Source organism: Mobula birostris, chromosome 5 (genome assembly GCF_030028105.1).
Source record: "Mobula birostris isolate sMobBir1 chromosome 5, sMobBir1.hap1, whole genome shotgun sequence".
NCBI lineage: Eukaryota > Metazoa > Chordata > Chondrichthyes > Myliobatiformes > Myliobatidae > Mobula > Mobula birostris.
This window is the reverse complement of record NC_092374.1, coordinates 42,585,567-42,609,191: the sequence shown is the minus strand read 5'-3', so window position 1 is coordinate 42,609,191 and position 23,625 is coordinate 42,585,567. Positions and strand designations below refer to the sequence as shown.

General features: G+C 40.9%; 1 protein-coding gene across 2 annotated transcripts in view; it reads right to left on the bottom strand.

The window, feature by feature from the left end:
* LOC140197674 (ephrin type-A receptor 5-like) overlaps positions 1-23,625 on the bottom strand; it is a 319,085-nt gene that overhangs the window by 176,018 nt on the left and 119,442 nt on the right. The window lies entirely within an intron of this gene.

Below are 23,625 nucleotides of genomic sequence, written 5' to 3'. Positions count from 1 at the left end.
CTTGATCTGGTATAGAGAAATGAACCTGGTCAGGTGTCAGGTCTCTCAGAGGGAGAACAGTTTGGAGATAATGATCATAATTCTATCTTGTTTACCATAGCATTGGAGAGGGATAGGAACAGACAAGTTAAGCAAGCGTTTAATTGGAGTAAGGGGAACTATGAAGCTATCAGGCAGGAAATTGGAAGCATAAATTGGGAACAGATGTTCTCAGGGAAATGAACGGCAGAAATGTGGCAAATTTTCAGGGGATATTTGCGGTGTGTTTTGCATAGGTACATTCGAATGAGACAGGGAAAGGATGGTAGGGTACAGGAACCATGGTGTACAAAGGCTGTTGAAAATCTAGTCAAGAAGAAAAGAAATGCTTACAAAAGCTTCAAAAAACTAGGTAATGATAGCGATCTAGAAGATTATAAGGCTAGCAAGAAGGAGCTTAAGAATGAAATTCGGAGAGCCAGAAGGAGCCTTGAGAAGGCCTTGGCGAGCAGGATTAAGGAAAACCCCAAGGCATTTTACAATTATGTGAAGAGTAAAAGTAATAGACGTGAGAGAATAGGACCAATCAGATGTGACAGTAGAAAAGGGTGCATGAAAACAGAGTAGATAGTGGAGGTACAGAATGAGTACTTTGCTCTGGTATTCACTACGGAAAAGGACCTTGGCAATTGCAGGGATGACTTACAGTGAACTGAAAAACTTGAACATATAGACATTAAGAAAGAGGATGTACTGGAGCTTTTGGAAAGCATCGAGTTGAATAGGTCACCAGGACCAGACGAGATATACCCCAGGCAACTGTGGGAGGAGAGGGAGGAGATTGCTGATCCTCTGGCGATGATCTTTGCATCATCAATGGGGACGGGAGAGGTTCCAGAGAATTGAAGGGTTGCGGATGTCGTTCCCTGATTCAAGAAAGGGAGTAGAGATAGCCCAGGAAATTATAGACTAGTGAGTCTTACTTCAGTGGTTGGTAAGTTGATGGAGAAGATCCTGAGAGGCAGGATTTATGAACATTTGAAGAGGCATAATATGATCAGCAATAGTCAGCATGGCCTTGTCAACGGCAGGTTGTGCCTTACGAGCCTGATTGAATTTTTGGAGGATATGACTAAACACATTAATGAAAGAAGAGCAGTGGATGTAGTGTATATGGATTTCAGCATGGCATTTTATAAGATACCCCATGCAAGGTTTATTGAGAAAGTAAGGAGGCATGGGATCCAAAAGGATCTTGCTTTGTGGTTCTAGAATTGGCTTGCCCACAGAAGGCAAAGAGTGGTCGTAGATGGGTCATATTCTGCATGGAAGTTGGTGATCAGTGGTGTGTCTCAGTGATCTGTTCTGGGACCCCTTCTCTTCGGGATTTTTAGAAATGACCTGGATGAGGAAGTGGAGGTTGGAGATGTTGTAGATAGTGTGGCGGGCTGTCAGAGATTACAGTGGGATATTGATGGGATGCAAAACTGGGCTGAGAAGTGGCAGATGGAGTTCAACACAGGTAAGTGTGAGGTGGTTCATTTTGGTAGGTCAAATATGATGGCAGAATATAGAATGAATAGTAAGACTCTTGGCAGTGTGGAGGATCAGCGGGATCTTGTTCATGGACTCTCAAAGCTGCTGCGCAGGTTGACTGTGTGGTTAAGGAGGCATACGGTGCATTGGCCTTCATCAACCATGCAATTGAGTTCAAGAGCCGAGAGGTAATGTTGCAGCTATATAGGACCCTGGTTGGACCCTACTTGCAGTACTGTGCTCAGTTCTGGTCGTCTCACTACAGGAAGGACGTGGAAACCATAGAAAGGGTGCAGAGGAGATTTACAAGGATGTTGCCTGGATTAGGGAGCATGCCTTACGAGAATAGGTTGAGTGAACTTGACTTTTTCTCCTTGGAGCAAAGGAGAATGAGATGTGTATAAGACAATGACAGACATTGACCATGGGAATAGTCAGAGGCTTTCTCCCAGGGCTGAAATGGCTAACACGAGAGGGCACAGTTTTAAGGTGCTTGGAAGAATGTACAGAGGAGATGTTGGGGGTAAGCTTTTTACGCAGAGAGCGGTGAGTGCGTGGAATGGGCTGCCAGCGGCAGTGGTGGAGACGGATACAATAGAGTTTTTTAAGAGACTCCTGGATAGGTATATGGAGCTTAGAAAAACAGAGGGCTATGAGTAACCCGAGGTAATTTCTAAAGTAAGTACATGTTCAGCACAGCAGTGTGGGTTGAAGGCGTATGTTTCCATGAACACGACACAATTTTCAACTAGTGGCATTTATTTAACCTGAACCTATTTCTCTATTATACTCTATAAGCTAAAGGGACATGGTGCTTTCCCCTGCTGCCTCTCACAATCTGGCATTACACAGGAAGTAACAAATTATTTGAAGAAAATACCAACACCAGTGGACTCAGGCAGCAGGGAAACTGCGGCTTTTAATGCCTTTAAATTTCAAGTTCCTTCCCTCCAATGAAACGGCTAAATTTTTACCAAGGAACCTGATGGGGAAAATTGCACTTGGATTACTTGGACCCTTCGATCTGCCATATTTTCCCCCTTCTTCTGCTTCTTATGCCATCCATCAATCAGACCTCTTTTCGTTGACAAGTGGGACGTCAAACTCAAAAACTGGTGTCTACAAGATCCTGAACCACACATGAGAACTTTGATGAGTGATAAAACCATGTGGCCTGCCTTGTACCACACCTATGTGTTTCAGGTAAATATCTTGTCATGCTCTGATCTCTTAGTATTGTCCCAGTGTGCAGTCATACCAATGATTCAAATGAGATTTAAATCTCTTCCTCAGGGATCACAAATTTAGGACTGCCACAAAGCAATAAAGAAAGCAGTGTTAATTAACTTTTGCTTGCAAACAAATTCAATAGTTAATTGGGCAATTAGAATTACAAAGAACCATAGGAGATATTTACTTGTTCAAATTCAACTCAGATTAACAGATTAACAAACAATCTGCTGAAAGAACTCATCGGGCCAAGCAGCATCTGTTCGGGAAAGGTGGGGAGTTAAGAAATTATTGATACCTCAGATCAAACCCCTACATCAAGTCCTAGAGATTGTGTGTAGCTCCAGATTCCAGCAGCAGTATTGGCTTGTGTCTTTAATTTAACAGATAATTTTGGTGACAGCAAAGACAGTAGATACTCTGTATGGTGTAAGCACTGGAATTGGAGTTGCATGTTCATACAAAGTACTTTGTACTCTCCTTATTATTGCCTTTTCCTACTCAGTTGCAGATCTCACCTTCAGTCAACTTCCAGCGAAATGAGACCCAATGCCATGCCTTGCATGCAGTGAGTTCTATACAATATTTGTATCTGTACAGTATTTTATCTATTTATTTAATTGTTGTGATTTATTTATTGACATACAGTACAGAGTAGGCCCTTCTGGCACTTTGGGCCATGCCACCCAGTAATCCACCAAATTAATCCTACACGGGATAAATTACAATGATTAATTAATCTATCAACCCATATGTCTTTGGAATGTGGGATGAAGCCAGAGCACCCGCAGGAAACCCACATGGTCACGGGGAGAACATACAAACTACTTCCAGGCAGCAAGGGGAATTGAACCTGGGTCACTGGTACTGTAGAGCATTGTGCTAACCACTATGTTACTGCACCAATTCTGTGCTATTCTGTAAAATCAGAGAGATCTTACAGAAGATGTAAATTTAAGAGAAAACATTAAAACGCTAAATAACAGGAGTGAGGGAAATTGTCACGACCCTATCCTGAACTTTTAAACAACACGTAGAGTTAGAATTATAATATCTTTCTCTGAAAGTTGCATTGGAGATTAGCAACAAATGCCTGATAATAATAAAGTTCCTATAAGATTAATACAATAGCTTGTTATTGTTAATGCCTTAAATTTCATCTCCTGACTGTTCTGCCAAACATACAGCAGTACACTCTCAGTACTTACTGTAGGGAATAGAGTTGTGCCAGTTACATGAATTTACCAGTTGAATAGCAATTGCTGTAAAGTATTAGAGTCATTGAGACATCAATAAAATTGGTGCGTTGGTTTATTACTGTCATAGTTAATTAAGTACAGTGATAACTTTGTTTTGCATGCCATTCATACAGATCATTTCATTACATCAGTACATTGAGGTAGTACAAGGGAAACCAATAACAGTATGGCAGAAGGAAGTGTTGCAGTTATATACCGTGTGTAGTGAAACTAACCTTCCAGACCAGCCTACCATCTGGGACCTTGGCAAAGGCCTTGCTAAAGTCATAAGAGAAAACTTCCCCTGTAATAAATATATATAAATTCCCTGAAGGATTTAGCAGGTCAGCAAGGTTTCAAACCAAAGCATCAATGATTCTTTTTCTTCCATTACATGCTGCTCAACCCACTGAATTCCTCAAGCAGATTATTTGTTGCCCCAGATTCACAGCATCTGCAGTTTCTTGTGTCACTATATTAGTCCTGCTTTTCTCTTCAAAATTGCTGCCAAACTGCTGAATCCTTCAAGAACTTTTTTTATTCTGATTTCCGACCTCCATTGTACTATATTTCCCTTATACGTAGCTGGACCCCCATTAGCAGAGAGCTTGATAAAATATTCCCTGGGACAAGATTGATTCACGCCCATTAGGAAACAAAGTCGTCGTTGTAACATGGCTAATCTAGTGCCCAATTTGTGTACAGAAATCTCACAAACACAGTAGAGTAAATGACCAGATTATCTGCTCTACTGGCTGAGTTGGGAGATGTAAATTTGGCCACCAGAATAGTTCCACTAAGTTCTTTTGAATAGTATGTCCACCTGAGAGAGTAGAGTCTTAGCTTAACCTTTCCTCAATATAACAACTCGGCTGACAATGTAGGAGTCTCTTCGAGCTGCACCAGTGTCAACGGGTCTGAGCTTGGAGCGTTTGAGAATCTGATCCCAAGTTAGCTGTAAAATCACTAATATGTCCAACAGCAGTATTCTGTGCATCCTTGTTTATTTAATACAGCATTTTCGATCCGTTTCATATAAACTTCATCTACCTGTGTAGTACATTAATTCCATACCATTTTTGTCATTTTTGCAGCCAGTATAATCTGGGTGGACATCAGTCACTGATGTTACCTTTCTCAGTAGAGAAAAAAAAACTCAATTCCATCTTAGATCAAGAGAAAGAGGATAAACTGCACTTCCACTGGGATTCGGAAATGCCACTGGAAATGCACACAGAGGTGAAAGGAAAGTTAATGTTTTGGCTTTGACCTTTATCAAACTTAAGTTTCTCATCCAGTGTCGAGAGACATGCCATGATTTTCCAGTTTTTGTTCAATTTCACGCTACTCAATTCTCAGAGGTGTTGCAGATCTCATAATTTTTGGATCATGTAAAACTGGTCCATCAGTTATCTGCTGAGGCAAGGAAAAGCTGAACTAGTCAAGCAATCTATGAAGAAGGTGAACACCAAAATAATGACATGATGTCTACAATATAATCAATGGATTGAGCTAGCTCATGTCATAACCTGGTGTCAAAAATTCAGAGCTGCTGAACTTGGCTTCCAGTACACTTACCTTGATCCTGTGCCCACTGCTAAACAATCTTGACTCTTTGTAGCACTTTCATTTTTAATCAATGGAGCTTGTGGCAGAATGAACTTGCAATACTTTAAATTGGGTTCCATGCTTCCTAGTTTGTGCAACATTTGGATAACATGATACATGTGCATGTAAGGAATATGCAATGCTGGATATCTGGCAGTCAAAATAGTTATTTTTAGTCTAGCTAAGTTCAGTAAAGGATGTACAAACAATAAACATTTTGACTCCCAGATCTCCTTCAGTGCCATAGAGTCACAGAGTCATAGAACAGTACAGCACAGAAACAGGCCTTTTGGCCCATTTAGTCCATGCCGAGCTATTTAAATTGCCTACCCCCTTCAAACTGCACAGGAACCATCACCTTCCATACCCCTACCATCCACATATCTATCCATATTTCTCAACATTGAAATCGAGCTCGTATGAACCACTTATGTTGGCTGCTCATTTCACACTCTCATGACCCTCTGAGTGAAGATGTTTCCCCTCATGTTCCCCTTAAACTTTTCACCTTTCAACTTTAAACCATGACTTCTAGTTGTGGAAAAAGCCTGCTTGCATTTACCCTATCTATACCCCTCATAATCTTATATACCTCTATCAAATCTCCTCTCAATCTTCTATGTTCCAAGGAATAAAGTTCTAACCTCTTCCATCTTTCCATACAACTCAGGTCCTCCAGACCCGGCAACATCCTTGTAAATTTTCTCTGTACTCTTTCAATCTTATTTACATCTTTCCTGTAGGCAGGTGACCAAAACTGCAAACTATACTCAAAATTTAGCCTCACCTATGCTTTCTACAACTTCAGCGTAACATTCCATCTCATGTACTCAATCCATTGATTTATGAGGGATAATGTGCCAAAAGCTTTCTTTATAACCCTATCAACTTGTTACGCCACTTTCAACAAATTATGGACCTGATCCCTTTCCCAGATCCCTTTGTTCTACTGTACTCCTCAGTGCCCTACCGCTCACTGTGAAAGACCTACCCTGGTTGATCCTCCCAAAGTGCAACACCTCACTCTTGTCTGCATTAAATTTCATCTACCATTTTTCAGCCCAACCAGCTGGTGGTGTGGTGGCATCAGCACTGGATTTCGGAGCGAAGGCTCCCGAGTTCGAATCCAGCTGGCTCCCTTGCACACTTTCCATACGTGCTGGATTGAGTGTCGAGCTAGCAACACAGCCTCGTAATAATAAGATAGCCAGCTAAAAAAAAAACGCCATCATAACGGCGTCCCGATGACTCCACTCAGAGTTAAGGGCTTTCTTCTTCTTCTTCAGCCCATGTATCAGCTGGTTCAGTACTGCTACAAGCTTTGATTGTCTTCCTCGCTGTCCACTACACCCCTAATGCTGGTGTCATCAGCAACTTTACTGATCCACTTTTCCATATTATCAACCAGTTCGCTGATTTAGATGATTAACAATGGACCCAGCACCAAGCCCTGTAGCATACCATTGGTCACAGGCCACCAGTCCGAAAGGCAACAACCTACAACCACTCTCCCATGTAGCCAATGTCTAATGCAATTTAATATCTCATCTTGAATGCCAAGCAACTGAACCTTCTTTGCTAACTTCCCATGTGGAAACTTATCAAAGACATTGCCAAAGTCTATGTAGACAGCATTCACTGCCGGCATCAAGGATGTTGCCAGGACTTGAGGACCTGAGTTAGAGGGAAAGGTTGAGTAGGTTAGGACTTTGTTCCCTAGAACCTAGAAGATTGAAGAGATATTTGATAGAGCTATACAAAATTATAAGAGTTACAGATTGGGTAAATGCAAGCAGGCTTTTCTTTTCATTGAAGTTGGATGAGACTACAGCTAGAGGTCATGGGGTATGGATGAAAGGTGAAATGTTTAAGAGGGACAAGAGGGGGAACTTCTTCACTCAGAGGGTGGTGAGGGTGTGGGATGAGCTGCCAGTGTGAGTGGTGGATGCCAGTTCAATTTCAACGCTTAAGAAAAATTTGGGTAGGTACATGGATGGGAGGGAGATGGAGAGCTATGGTGTGGGTACACATTGGTGGGACTAGGCAGATTAATTGTTCAGCGTGGGTTAGATGGTCTGAGGCGCCTGTTTCTGTGCCACAGTGCTCTATGACTTTAATGACTACCGCCTGGTGGCTCTGACACCCATCATCATGAAATGCTAGTCATGGCATACATCGGCTCCAGCTTCTCAAACAATTTTGATCCACAGTAATTCGCCTATAACTGACATCATCTACAGTAGCTGCCCTCTCCCTGGCCCTACACTATATTCTGGTGCATTCAAACAGCAAAGACACCTATGTTAGACGATTGTTTATTGATCTCAGCCCTGCCTTGAATACTATAATTTCAAGAGAGCTCAGCTCCAAGAAGAGGGTATGCCCCAGATGATGAAAGTCTTTAAAGATAGATGCTGACTTTTTGAGACACTGCTTTTAGAAGATGGGGAGGATTGTGCTGGTGACAGGGCTGGCTCAGTCTATAACCTGCTGCGGCCTCTTGCGATCCTGTGCACTGGATCCTCCGTACCAGGCTGTGATGCAGCCACTCAGCACGTTCTCCGCCATACATCTGTAGAAATTTTCAAGAGTCTTTAGTGACATACCAAATCTCCTCAAACTCCTTATGAACTATAGCCATTAGTGTGCCTTCTTTGTGTCATTGTGCTGGGCTCGGGATAGATCCTCTGAGATATTGCCCAACCAGGAAGCTGAAGCTGCTCATCGTTTCTACCTTGTACTGCTCAGTAAAGATTGGTGCCTGACTTCCCTTTCCTGAAGTCCACAATCAATTCCTTGCTCTTGCTGGCATTGAGTGCAAAGTTGTTGCTATGACTCAACCAGCCAATCTATCCCTCTCCTGTACATCTGCCTGTCACCATGTGAGATGCCCTCAACATCAGAAAAACAAAAGCTAATTGTTTACTTTAGGAAGGTAAGGAGCAGTGGGTGGGTAGTTGCAATGTACACACTCCTCTACACATCAATAATGTTGAAATCAAGAGGATTGAAAGATTCAATTCCCCATCAAAAATAGCCTGTCCTGTCCGAACATGTAAATGCCACATTCAAAAAAGCACACCATTAACTCTACTTCTCCAGGCATGTCCTCCTTGACCCTCACCAATTTTTATTGATGCAGCGTAGAAAGGATCCTATCTGGATGCATCGTGGCTTGGCATGTCAACCACTCTATGCCAATCCACAAGAAACTACCTAGAGTTGTGCATACAGCTCAGCATGTCATGGAAACTAGCCACCCCTCCATGGACTCTGTCTACACCTTGTTCCCTCAGTAAAGAAGCCAGCATAATCACAGATCCCCCCTCATCTACCCACAACATTCTGTCTTATCCCACCCATCCCCCCATCAAACATAAGTTACAAAAACCTGAAAGCAGATAATACCCAGCTTGAGAACAGCTCGGTCCCAGTTTTATAAGACTATTGAATGGTGCCCTAGTATAATAAGATGGCATAATCTATCTTATTGTCTGCTTGCACTTTACTTTTCCTGCAGCTGTAACACTTTGTTCCACATTTTGTTACTATTTTACCTTGTACTACTGTGGTAAACCATGTATATATGTTGTAACTCGGTTACCTGTCTGGACACACCCCTCTGCTGACTGTCCCTGTGGCTCCTCCCACAGAGTCCTGTATAAAGGTGTTTGCCTTGCCCCTCCCCTTCAGTCCGGGGGCAAACACTCACTGTGGAGGTCGTATTGTACAGCGAATAAAAGCCTTTCGGTATTTTACCAAACCTCAGTCTTTTGGAGTAATTGAAGGTGCTTCAGCTACCTCATTGCACCATCGTAATGGGATGACCTGTATTGATGGCATGCAAAACAAAGTCCTTCACTGCACCTCAGTGCATGTGACAATAATAAACCAATTTACCATGTCCATAAGAAAAGAGATTGTGCATAGAAAATGTATTCATTCACACCAATCACTTATACTGTAAACTAATGAGTTGATTAATTATTGATAATTAAAATGTTGTATAGTTTCTTCAGAAAATTTAAAAGAACAGATATTCCTTTAACAGGCTAATGAAGTTCAGTTTTTTTAAAATTAACATGCAGAATATCTTTCAATTAAGCTACTACATCAACTTCCTTGGTTCAAGGACATGCAGAGATCAGAGAGAGTGCTGTAAAATAACAGTTAGCAGAGAATCTTCACTTCATATCAGAGAGTGACCATACAGCTCCAATTAACCTTCTGCAAACTATTGGACATGATTAATGATGACATGAATGACAGCTTCATAAAGTCTGCCATCAATGAAGAAAGAGCTTGCCGATCTGCGTAGTGTGAGCTTTGAGTGGAATTGAAGATGCTTCCAAAAATTTGACAAGGAAAAGAAAATCTTAAAAGACATAGGAGCAGAATTATGCCATTGGGCCCATTATGTCTGCTTCACTTATAAAGAACTAAAGCAAAACAAAATTACATATCCTTGTATGAACCACATCCAATCACAAATTGTAACAGAACACTTTAAAAGTAAATACATTAAACTACAGTAATATGAGTACTCCCACTTCATAAATACCAAATTATTTATTATCCATGACTCTGACAAAACTTTCCATCTTGCCAATGCCATGATATTAATGATCCATAAAATGGATTAATTATACAATAAGAAAACTTTTTATATATATTCATTCCACTATTGATTTGCTTGATCAACTCACTGATGATTAATTATCAGCTTATCATTCTCATGGAAACAAACCTAAAATAACTAACAAACCTATACCTAATAGACTACACAATTTCCTCCATCAAATTCACAATGCACTGAATTCTCTAAAATATCTCCTCAACCTATGAGTGGTGTGGAGAGAATAACAAAGTTAACATTTCAGGTCTATAACCTTTCAGAAGTAATGAAAAAAGAAAGAAATTAGAAGTACGCCAAGTTCCAGGGAAAGTGGGAAAAAAAGAAAATAATAGGTAGGACAGAAAAGATTAAAAGCAAAACAGAGAGGGCAATGGAAAGATAAAGTGGACATTAATGAAGCAAGGTAACGAAACAAAAGAAGGGTAATGAAAAAGAAATAGCAAAGCTTTAAGCAATAGCTGTTCATTGAATATTTGGGACTAACTGTCTTGGATGGGGGTATCTTCACTCAACTTCACTCACCCCTCACTAAACTGTTCCCACAACCTATGGACTCACTTTCAAGGACTCTTCATCTCATGTTCTCAAAATTTATTGATAACTTATTTTTTTCGTCTTCTGTATTTGCAGTTTGTTGTCTTTGCACATTGTTTATTTGTCCATCTTGTTGGATGTGGTGTTTCTTTGATTCTATTATGTTTCTTGGATTTACTATGTATACCTGAAAGAAAATAAATCTCAGCATGGTACAGTATATGGTGATATATATATATATATATATATATATATATATATATACTTTGATAATAAATTTACTTTCATCTTTACAGCTGGAAGAATTCTACATTGCACGTTCAGAAGCGTCAATGCAAGGCCGCAAATTGAAAAGTTGAGGAGGTGGTGTGTAATCGAGAGGTGGAGCAAAAGAAAGGGGACGAGGGAAGGATCAGGCAAAATGAGAATTCTGAAGACCAGTTCTTCATCAATTTCTCACTCATTGAAGCTAGCACACGATGGCAGAACTGTGCAGTCATACAACCGATGGATCACATCAGCAGCCTCCATTCGGTCAAAATGATTGGCATGGACATGGTGAGCTGAAAAGCCCCTTTCTATGCTGTAGCTCTCTATAATTCAACAGGGGTGGACAACTAGTCAGCTTGCTGAAGGAGTGGTATCCATAAAAAAACCATATGAGTGCATCAGACAAAGTGAAAGCATTTCTCACATTTCTTATGCACTTCACGTTTTTTATGACATAGAAAGTGGTCATTCAGTGCAGTGAGTCTATCCCAGTTTAAAGAGCAATCTCATCAGCCCAATTCCCCACATATTTCCCTGTAACCTCTTCTCTCCCATGTGCTCGACAGCTCTAACTTCAACACTAGTGCCAATCCCCAACAGCCAACTATCCCAACAGCATGACTGGGCAACATGGTAGGAAATCATAGAATTCAGGGGAATTCCAAGGGATTGGAGGGAAAACTTGCAAACTCCACATGGACAGCACCAGAGGTCAGAATTTAACCCTGATCACTGGAGCTGTACTCTGTGGATGATTCATCCTGACCTCCAGTTGAGGACCCCAGGGTCATAGAAGCCAATCTTCATCCAAATTGAGATGAAGAATTGTCTAAGGGCCAATTTCCATGGGACCAGACAAAATTCCAGATGCTGTGCTGAACTTTGTAATCCTCAGGCTAATTACACCTCAGAACCAAGCACTTCCACTACATTACGGCATTGGTATGCTCTTACCAGAACCGAAAAAGGGTGTCCTATTATCAAAATTTGCTAAATCCAGGTAATGCTTTCAATCATTTTTACATTATGAAGACACGTAGTCCTCTTTTATTGCATTTAGTAATGCATGCATTAAGAAATGATACATTATTTCCTCCGGTGTGATATCACAAAACACAGGACAGACCAAGACAGAAAAAACGGACAAAACCACATAATTATAACATATAGTTACAACAGTGCAACAATACCATACTTGATGAAGAAGTCCATGAGCACAGTAAAGTTCAAAGTTTCTCAAATGTCCCACATCTCACGCAGATGGGAGAAGGAAGTAAAAACTCTCCCTGCCATGCTGACCACAATCCGACTCTGAGTCATCCGAAAACTTCGAGCTCTGCTCAGCTCTCCGACACCAAGCACTGAGCGCCATCTCTGTCCGAACGATTCGACCTCCTTCTCGGTCGCCAACAGCAGGCAAGGCTGGGGATTTTGAGGCCTACCCTCCAAAAGATTCCTGACCACACAGTAACGACAGCAGCGAACGGGCGTTTCAGAAATTTCTCCAGCTGTTCCTCAGTGCTTTCACGTCCATTCTCCATCAAATCAGAATTGTCCACTGCCCCTATTTAACAGATACGATATTATTTTTCACCAGAGGGCTGGGCATACGCAGGCGCGCCGCCATCTTCAAAGGGACCCGTCATTTGCAAAGGGATAGTAGGAGTGGTCAGCAATGAAACTCAGTGTATTTTCTTGTCAAGGATTAGAACACAAATGTGGACTTTATATTTCACCAGAAGTACTTAAACACAAGTCCTTGTTACAACCTGATCTAACACAGACAAAGATCTCAATCCCAGAAAGGACAAGTAAATACCCTAAACAATGAAAGAAAATTTCAAACTGATATTCCAGCAATGGAATGAAGCAAGTTTAAGTTTATGGAATGTCCAAAACACAAGCTGTTCTGTCGGATCCACGCTAACACATGGCTTCAATTCATTAGCCTATCAAATGAAAACTTAGATCAAACCTGCAGAAAACTACACTGTGTTGGCTTTTCCTGAACAGCAGCACTCTGAAACTCCACATAGAAGTGAACTCACATACCATGGGGTCAACATTAGGAATCATTGGATGCCCATTATGAGGTCAGGATTCATGCCATCCTTTTCAGGCAAGTGTCTGGAACAACAAATGGTGCCAGCCATCAAACCACTGAAATGCAAGTACTGTGACCTTGCATTCAGAGATGTCAGTCCAGACCCCATCAATGACATAATAAGTGTACGAAATGCTTAAATAACTACTTCATGATTTTACACAATCAGAATAACCTTCCAGAGATCTAATTTTCTCAAGCAAATCAATGCAAACATGAACATTCGCAGCAAAATCCTCTCCCACTACCCTCCACCACCGGGCTCCAACAGCCCAGCCAAAGAAAAATTAAACCCTATATCTGCATATTGAAACTTGTCAAAATATATGTAGGGTTCTCATATACAGGTGAAGAGCACAGTACAGGCCCTTCGACCCATGATGTTGTGCCGACCTTTTAACTTACTCCAAGATCGATCTACTGCTTCCCTCACAGATAACACCCCACCTTTTTTTCTTTCATCCATATGCCAACCTAAGATTAAATCCTATATCTCCACCAGGAACCTGTTCCAAATTTTCACACCCCGGCTGGAAACAAACAACTCATCAGTGAAGCTGCAAGAAGCCACCAGGTTTGAGATGTGGCTGCAACACTGATGCCGAGTTGAGCCCCGACATCACGTTCTCATGGATGGTGACACCAAGCATACCTCCTCTACAGACTGAATGGATCTTGAGGAAATCAAGGAGTAGATTGTTCACAGAAAAGACTGTAACCACTGTGTTAAATGGCTGAAGGTGAGCTTCTGCAATGGTGACTCTTGGAAAGTTGACAATGGATGTTGAAAGCAAAGATAATACCACTAAGTCCCAAGAGAAGGAGCTCAATGTTGTGGTACATATTCAGTATTTCAGTAATATTTGAGCAATAGTGTAAATATATTGTTTGATTAAAAATTCTTCGTTTGTTTACATAATTCATTACAGGTTATATGTCGAAGTACATAACGGGCATATATCATTACACAATCACGTCACAAGTGAGTGCCTCACCAAAGCAAGAACAAAGGAGACACATTGTTCCTAGCTCTGTGTTTTTCTCTTGATTTGTTGCCAAAGTTACAAAAAATAACATTCAGGTTCTCTCTCGTGAACATTTGTGTGGCCAAAAGTTCCCTGCCGCTAATCAGCACCCATGTACAGCATGTTACTTGTAGATATGACCTGAGATAATTAACCTTCAAAGTTCATGCCCTCTGCCTTTGTTATAGATGTAACAATGTAGAAATCATTTGCACTAATTCTCATCTACATGCTTTCTCCTGCTGACACCATTTGAAAACACTGCCTAATTGTCAGCATGTATTCTAATAATAGACTCAGTTAGAGAATTATAGTGTTGAGATAGGCCCTTCAACTCATCAAATCCAGGATGCCCATTAACCACCCATTTACACCAATCCTACGTTAAACTGCTATTCCCATCCACTCCCACCAGATTCTACCACTCACCGACACACTGGGGGCATTTGTCACAGGGAATCCCCCACATCAGTCTCCAAAAACCCTGACTAAAGAAAGCTTAAACTATGTATCTCCATACAAAATCTTGTCAAACCCTTCACACACTGGCTAGAAACAGCCCACTTGTCAATGGTCCCTCAACAAACCACCGGGAGAGCATTCAATCTTCACACAGAGGCAGAGGTCAGGACTGAACCTGGGTCTCTGGCACTGTGATGCACTGACTCCAAAACCTGCACTACTGTGTCTTCCAGCTTTATGTCAACACATAACACTGGATGAGAAAGACTTCTCCCAACTAAACAATGAGGAAATGAAAGCTAACAATCTCAGCATCCTGACAAACTCCATTTCATAATCACCAAGTTTAGAAACAACCCTGCTAGTTGTTTGAGTTAGCACCTGATCTCAGATGAGCTTTGGACCACATTATCACAATGACCATCTTACTTCTACCTCTTTAACATCTTCTATCTTAACCTCTGCATTGCTCACTATAACATGAGAAAGTAGTAGTATATTTTGGCTACTTGGCCCCTCAAACCTGCCCTGTGTCTTTCCTTGTATTTCTTTTGCCTCAAATCTTGGCTGTTGCAATAAACTCCCAGCTTCCTTTTAATGCAAACTTCAATAAATTCAAATCTCTATAATCCGTGTTTTAATACGCAGCGAGATTCATTCTCCTACCATATGTACCCAGTGACATATGCCAAAAAAACAAATTCTCACCAGATTTCCTATCCCACTATGATTTTACCTACCTGCAATCACCTCCATTATTTAATCCTTGAAGGTATTTGCCCTCTTTTATTGCTCACTCTGGAATGTCCTGGAGGTAATTATCGATTGACTATTGGCCATCAGCACTTTAGCCACCACAAACCTAATCTCTAAATTCCCACTAAACTCTACCTTTCCAACTTTCTGAAATTACTTTCAAAACTCTTGGAATAAGTTTTTGGTCAATTGCTCTAATACTCCCTTAGGTTTTCCATGCCAAGCTTTTGTTCAATAATTTTCAAAAGTAACTACGCTTCAAGCTTTGAGATATCTTGAGCTTCAGAAAAGCACAATTTAAATGGGGGATATTTCTTTATCTTTAAGTCCCTTTGTACATCTGCCTGTCCTAATTCCATTCCATTTGTATATAATTACAGAGGCTTTTTTTGCCCAGTATGCAATACTTCACATTTTTTTGGTATGAAATTCAACTTATATTACATAATTACATAACTGATTTAAATCCTTTCATATCTTTGTTTCAATGTCAAAAGGTAAAAGGAAGAAGGAATTAATTTAATATACCTTATCCAGCCTTTATTGAGTTTAACATTAATTTTTAAGAATACTATCTAATCCTGTTCTATTTACTCTACCGTTATAGCTGTGCTACAGCTTCTGTCCTCTTGCCCTTTGCAATTCTCTTCTGAATCACAACACATTAGTACCTAAGCACAAGAAAGCCCGCAGATACTGGAAATCCAAAGTAACATACACAAAATGTTGGAGGAACTCAGCAGTCAGGTAGCATCTGTGGAAATGAATAAGCAATTGTCATTTCGAGCTGAGAGCCTTCTTCAGAACTGGAAAGGAAGGGGGAAGATGCCAGAATTAAAAGGTGGTGGGAAGGGAAGGAAGATAGCTAGGAGGTGATAGGTGAAGCCAGGTGGGTGAGAAAGGTAACGAACTGGAGAGGAAGGAATCTGATCGGAGAGGAGAGTGGATCATAGGAGAGAGAGAAGGAGGAGGGGATTCAGGAGGAGAAGAGTTAATAAGCCTGAGTGGGAAATAGAAAAAGAGAATTATTTTACCAATAGAAGAAATCAATATTCATTAAAATCCAGTTGGATGCTATCCAGATGGAACATAATATGTTGCTCCTCCACCCTGAGGGTGGCCTCATGGATCAACATGTCAGAATGTGAATGAGAAATGGAACTGAAGTACTTGGCTAGCAGGAAGTTCCACTTTTGATGGATGGAGCAGAGGTGCTCAATGAAGCGGCCCCCAAATTTACAATGGATCTCATGAGCGTCGAGGAGGCCATATTGGGAGCACCAGACACAATAGATGACCCCAGCAGATTCGCAGGCGCAATGTTGCCTCTTCTGGAAGGACTTCTGGGGCTCCTTCTGGAGGCGAACGGGCAGCTGTAGCACTTTGGCCACTTGCAGGGATAAGTGCCGGGAGGGAAATTAGTGGGGAGGTAAAAATGGACAGAGGGAATCATGGAGGAAGTGATCCCTGAGGAAAGTGGGGTAGGGGGGAGTAAAGACAGAAGTTGTACATATGGCATTTCTTTGAAAAAGCTGTGCTATTTGTCCTATTTACCTATTTCCTACTTCTAACACAGCACTTCTTTCTCTTTAAAACCTGCATCCTGCAGTAGACGAGGTAGAGGTATGTTTGTGGTCCGATCTCTTTAGAGATGATGAAAGTTGTGGAGAATGAAGTGCTGGAAGTGAAGGCTCATGGGGTGGTAGGTAAGGATAAGAGGGGTCTATCTCTGTTATGGCGGTGGGAAATGGAATCAGAGCCGATGTTCAGGATATGGAAGAGTTGCAGTTGAAGGCAGCATCAATGGTGGAAGAGAGGAAACCCCTTTTCGAAGAAGGAAGACACCTCTGATGTACTGAAAAGGAAAGCTGCATCTGGAACTTGTTGCTTTCAAGACTGTGGCGACTCGGTCACTGAATACATTCTAAATAGTGCACTGCAGCAACAAAAGCTGATCGATGCAATGTATTGTCAAAAACTGCCCTCTCTGATCTTTCCAAGGCACGTGGCCACCTGTCTTTGCAACCAATTGCAGTAACACACAAGCACCTATCATAAACTCTATTTCCTGAGAGATTAATGTTTAAGTAACATACATGGAGTGGCACTTTATTAGGTATAACTGTACACCTTCTCTTTTAATGCAAATATCTAATCAGCCAATCATGTGGCAGCAACTCAAATCATAAAAACATGCAGACATGCTCAGTTGGTTCAGTTGTTGTGCAGATAAAAAATCACAAATGAGGAAGGAATGTGACCTTAGAGACTTTGAGCATGTAAAGGTTGCTGGTGCCAGACAAGGTGGTTTGAGTATTGCAGAAACTGCTGATTTCCTGGGATTTTCATGCATAACAGTCTCTAGAGCTTACAAAGATTGGTGTGAGAAACAAAAAACATCTAATGAGCGGCAGTTCTGTGGGTGAAAATGTTTTGTTAATGAGATGCGGTGGACACGAAGGAACTGAGAAAAGGGAATAGCATTTTTACAGGGTGGGAAGAAGTATAGTCAAGAGGTACCTTAGTACCTTTCTTCCTTCAAAAGCCTCTGAGAAATATTCCTCACAGATATCATCTTCAAGCACTTATTACAGATTTTGTGCGTATCACATCCTTTCAAGTATTACCTACTTGAGAAAGTTGCAGATAAACATCAGTTGTTTATTTCTCACCAGTCAACCATGCCCGCACTAACCACTCAGCAACTAGTAATTATCTGGGCTCTAAAGACATGGCCATTTAGAACCATGCTTGTTGCTTTCTTCTGGGCTTTACGAAGGTGCTCCTGTTGTAGTTACATTTTAGTCATATAGCACAGACATAGGTCTTTCAGCTCATTACAATCATGCTAACCTTTTTACCCACCAACACTAATCCCATTTGCTTGCATTAGGAACACGTCCTTCTATGTCTTGCCACTTAAAGGATAAGTCTAAGTGTCTTTTACAAATAATAATTGTATTGGATTCCACCATCCCCTCTGGCAAAGAGTTCCTAATATCGCCCAGTTACTGTGTAAAAAAACCTGCCCTTCATACCCCCTTTTAAACTCATTCCTCTCATCTTAAACCTACAACCTCTTATTTTTTGATAGTGCTTACATAGGGAAAAAATTCTATCTACTCCATCCGCTTCTCTCATAATCTTTTATACTTCTAATTGATCACCTTCTGGCACCTTTGCTCTTGGGAAAAGAAGCCCAGCCTATCCATTCTCTGCTAATATCTAAAATCTTCTAATTCTAGCAACATCCTGCTGGACCTCCTCTCCTTTTGCTGGCTGCCTAACTCACGTGGCTATTGAGAAAAATGGGATTGCCTCTAATATAGTTTTCAAGTGAAACACTTGTGCTTCACTAATAATTTGGAATCTTTCCAAATTTTTCTCATTAGTCTGAGTAGGTAGCTCTCTCATCTTTCAATCACAAGAATTTACTTCAATTGGAAACCACTCAACTTGCAAACATCTCACTGGCAAATCAGTGGCTTTGACAAAAGTGTTTTACTGCTTACTTGAGCTGAATATCAAAACTCCTAAGTCCCCTAATATCAGCCCACCCCCCCCAAGCAATTTAGATCAAATCCGAATTCCAATCTTATGCAGCAGAGAGAAAAAAAAATCATTTACAGAGAGCCCGTGTGAAATGGAGACGAGAATGGATGGAAGAGGATGGTAATCATGGCGGAGACTGAGAAATCATGGAATACGTGACCTTTGTGACATCTATGACAGAGGAACGGCCTTAGTTACGATTCAATCTGCAGCACGAAAGGTACAAATGTGTTTGTCATATATCCAATACAGATTTTCATTACAAACACTGGTGCCTTTTTATGCATGATGACAGAGGAATTTCAGAAGCCAGCAGTGATCAGCTGTACTCCAGGCAGTCAATTGCCCTACCTTCACCCCTTCAGGGGAAAAAAAAGCGAGCAATCTATCATTTTAATCCAACTTCATCAGCCCTGCCACAGGAATGAAGTATCTCATTAACACTCTCATCATCCTTTGCTGCCTGACAGTCCAACAGCAATCCTGAAGTCTCCAAAAAATAAGTAAAATTGATGGATTGCTTTTTTTGTAAAAATATATTCCTTTGGAGAAAATATCTTGAATTAATGTTGATGATAAGCATTGCAGTTGTAAATGAGAAGTGGAGGATATACATCTAGGAGTGATGAATCACTCAAATATGAATGATGTAAATAGACAGAACTAATGAGTGTCAGAGGCATAAGTGAGTTATGTGTTCTGTGTCACGACTGGTCTTTCTTACATGGTAAAGTAAAATGACTGTTTAAATTAAATTCATATCAGATATCCAGGCAGACCACACTTGCTGCTCCATTAAAACTGCTGCTTTGGGATAGCATTAACAATGATAATATCAAGCACCGGGTCCCCGGTTGTTCACTGCAGCTAGCATTCTGTTTAAATCCATTCCCCTTTTCTGTGAAGATTACCTCCTAAAAGTCAACGAGCATCTCTGATTTTTCTTTCAACTGAAAATGTTTAACACATTGTAGGTTGGAAATGGCACAAAGGATCAATCAGAAAGGAATGATTGAATGAGAACCAGCTCATCAGGGAGGGAGGAAGGACAGAGGGAGGTGAGAGGTTCAGAGAGAGCAGAATGGGCCCTAATTTCAGTGTATTGAGATTGCGCTGAGTAAGAAGCACTTGCAGCAGAATGAAATGTAAAGGACCCATGTAGACTGGCAGTGCACGGGATACTACAAGTACAACCCAAATCACATTTGATGGTCACAGGTATACTGATGCTGAGGCTTTTAACCAGGGTGAAAGACATTAATGCAACTATTCTTGCAGTTCCCTCATTGCCTTTTTGTTCGGACATCACTGCTTCTAAATTGGTGCATTTCTGTGTCTGCAGGTCTCCAATTACTGCGCACCCTTATTACTGCAAGATTGCACCCCGTGTTATTGCATCACTGCGTCAACCCCACTGCAGTCACTTTCCACTCAATGTTCTCATACCGGTCCATCTGGCACACTTCCAATGCACCTTTCCAGTGCAGCAGACCTGTCCTCACCAGTACCGATCCTGTGTTATAAAATAACAGCCCTATTCACACCAGAACTGTACCCCAATGTTATAGAGTTACAAACCCATACGCATCATTACTGCAGGCCAGTGTTATACAGCAACTGACCCATCAAAACCAGCATTGTACCCAATGTTACACAGTAACAAACCTATTCCCATGAAGACCATACCCCAGAGGTATATAGTGACAGACTTATTCCCGTTAGTATTTTACTCTAGAGTTATACAATGACAGATCCATCATTACCTGTACTGTATCCCAATATTATACAGTGACAGATTCATCACCACTTGTACTGTACCCCAGTTTACACAGTGATGGACATATCCCACCAGGACTGGACCCCACATAGCACTATTTTAAATCAAAGCAGGTATCATTGCCTGCAGTCTTAACCAATCTCCATCCCACAACCAACAACTCTCTTTCCGTTTGTACCTCTCTCTGACTTTTGCTAAAAACCCATTTCTCACTTTCACCATTTTAGGCTCAATATAACCTTCCAAAATTTCTGACTGATTGATGCTTCTAAGGAGAAAACAATTTAGTCAAATTACATTGGCAAACTGCGTCTTTCATTTGCCTACAGTAGAATGGAGAATACACTTCAAAAGCAATACATTACTGTCTTCAGATTTAGCATCGTTCAAAATGTTTTTTAAAACTTTCATTTTACTAGTTGACAGGAAATATACCCTTGGTTTAGATCCTCTTTGTCACAGCACTTTAATCCTTCTCTTTTGCACGGACAAAAATCATACAAGAAAATTGAATTCCAAATGTAATAAATGTAGCTTGAAATCCCTTGGGTTTGGATGATTGAGGGGTGATCTCATCAAGCCAAGGGTTTTTAACTCATAAATTAATTCATTTGAGGAATGCATAGGAATTATTTCCTCTGCTAGAAGAATACAGGACATTTGTATTAAAATACTAAAACCAGTCCATTCAGCACTGAAATTACAGAACATTTTATTATCCAATGGGTCTTGGAGATATCCCTCAAAGGGCGTGGTCACCATATTAAAGAGAAATATCAAAACAAGAGTAAATTTCTTTTGGAGGTAGTCTCAAGGGATGTGAAAGAAAGGGGAAGATTTTGGGTCGTTAGTTTCTGTGTCAGCTACTTGTTTAACTCTACATATTCCTTACAAGGTAAAAATGTTCTTAAAACAGAAGTAACATTTTAAAATAGTTGAAATCCAAAATAAAAACAACATAACATCTTAGGCAATATGTATGAATATAGAAACAGAATTATTGTGTCAGGACTAAAACATTAGCCCAAAACAAAAATGCTACAAATCTACCACCTATCATGCTCAGAGTCATAAAGTGATGCAAGATTAAAAACAGTCCTTTCAGCCCATTGAGTCTGTGCTGACCATCAACCACCCATTTACACTATTTCTATTTCTATTCTTCTATATTCTTCCATATTCGCTTCAATTTGCCCCAAGGTCTTCCACTAACTTCCATACATGGAGCAATTAACAGCAGACCTGTAATGTGACAATTCTAATATCCTAGGGATGTGGGAAGAAACCAGACAACTCAAGGTCACAGGGGCCACATGCAAACTCCACACAGACAGCACCAGAGATCAGAATTGAACCTGTGTCACATAGTCATATGAAAGTGTTCCAGTCTCTGATTCCCCAAAATCTATTCCCTTGTCTTCCATGGACCATGTAACATGTTTTATGCTACTCGCTAGGAATGAATTTCTGGTCAAACAAAACTTATGTAAGATGAAGAAAAAAGAAGAAAGAGTTAAAAATCGGGATTTATATATAACTTAATCTTCTCTTTCAGGAGACCTTATGACCCATACCTTCCAATCAATAGTCTTTGCTACAATGTAGGAACTGGATCAAATATTTGCATATAAGCATTGATGTAAGCAGAAAATATGTTTTAGTGCTTCAGATGAACGAATATTAATGTGCAAGCCACTGGTAAATAACTCCCATTATCTTATCAGAACCACACAGTGAAACAAGTAGATGGACCCCAGTTCACTGCCTCAGCCAAATGGCAGCAGCAGTCCTGCAGCACAACCAGGACTGTCGGCAGAGAATTTTGTGTTCGTGTCTCTGGTGAGAGGCTTGAGCCATCAGTCTTCTGATGTACCATTGAGCCACAGCTGACAATCCTGGGAAAGGATTCCTTAAAAGGACCCTGATGGCCATTATATACAGGCCTCCAAACAGCTGCAGTGATGTGGACTACAACTTACAACTGGAAATAGAAAAGACTTGTCAGAAGGGCAGTGTTATGATAATTGTGGGGGATTTTAACATGCGAGTGGATTGGGAAAATCAGGTCGCCACTGGATCTCAAGAGAGAGAATTTGTAGAATGTCTGCGAGATGGCTTTTTAGAACAGCTTGTTGTTGAGCCCACTAGGGGACCGGCTGTACTGGACTGGGTATTGTGTAATGAACCGGAGGTGATCAGAGAGATTGAGGTGATGGAACACTTAGGAGGCAGTGATCATAACATGATTGAGGTCACCGTGAAATTTGAAAAAGAGAAACTGAAATCCAATGTGTCGGTATTTCAGTAGAGTAAAGGAAATTACAGTGTCAGAAGAGAGGAACTGGCCAAAGTTGACTGGAAAGGGACACTAGCGGGAAGGACAGCAGAGCAGCAGTGGCTAGAGTTTATGCGAGAAGTGAGGAAGGTGCAAGACAAATATATTCCAAAAAAGAAGAAATTTTCGAATGGAAAAAGGATGCAACCGTGGCTGACAAGAGAAGTCAAAGCCAAAATTAAGGTAAGGATGAGGGCATACAAGGAAGCAAACATTAGTGGGAAGACAGAGGATTGGGAAGTTTTTAAAAGCTTACAAAAGGGAAACTAAGAACGTCATTAGGAGGGAAAAGATGAACTATGAAAGGAAGGTAGCAAGTAACATCAAAGAGGATACTAAAAGCTTTTTCAAGTATATAAAAAGTAAAAGACAGGTGAGAGTAGATATAGGACCGATAGAAAATGATGCTGTAGAAATTGTAATGGGAGATAAGGAGATGGCGGAGGAACTGAACAAGTATATTGCATCAGTCTTCACTGAGGAAGACATCAGCATTATACCGGACACTCAAGGGTGGCAGGGAAGAGAAGTGTGTGCAGTCACAATTACGACAGAGAAAGTACTCAGGCAGCTGAATAGTCTA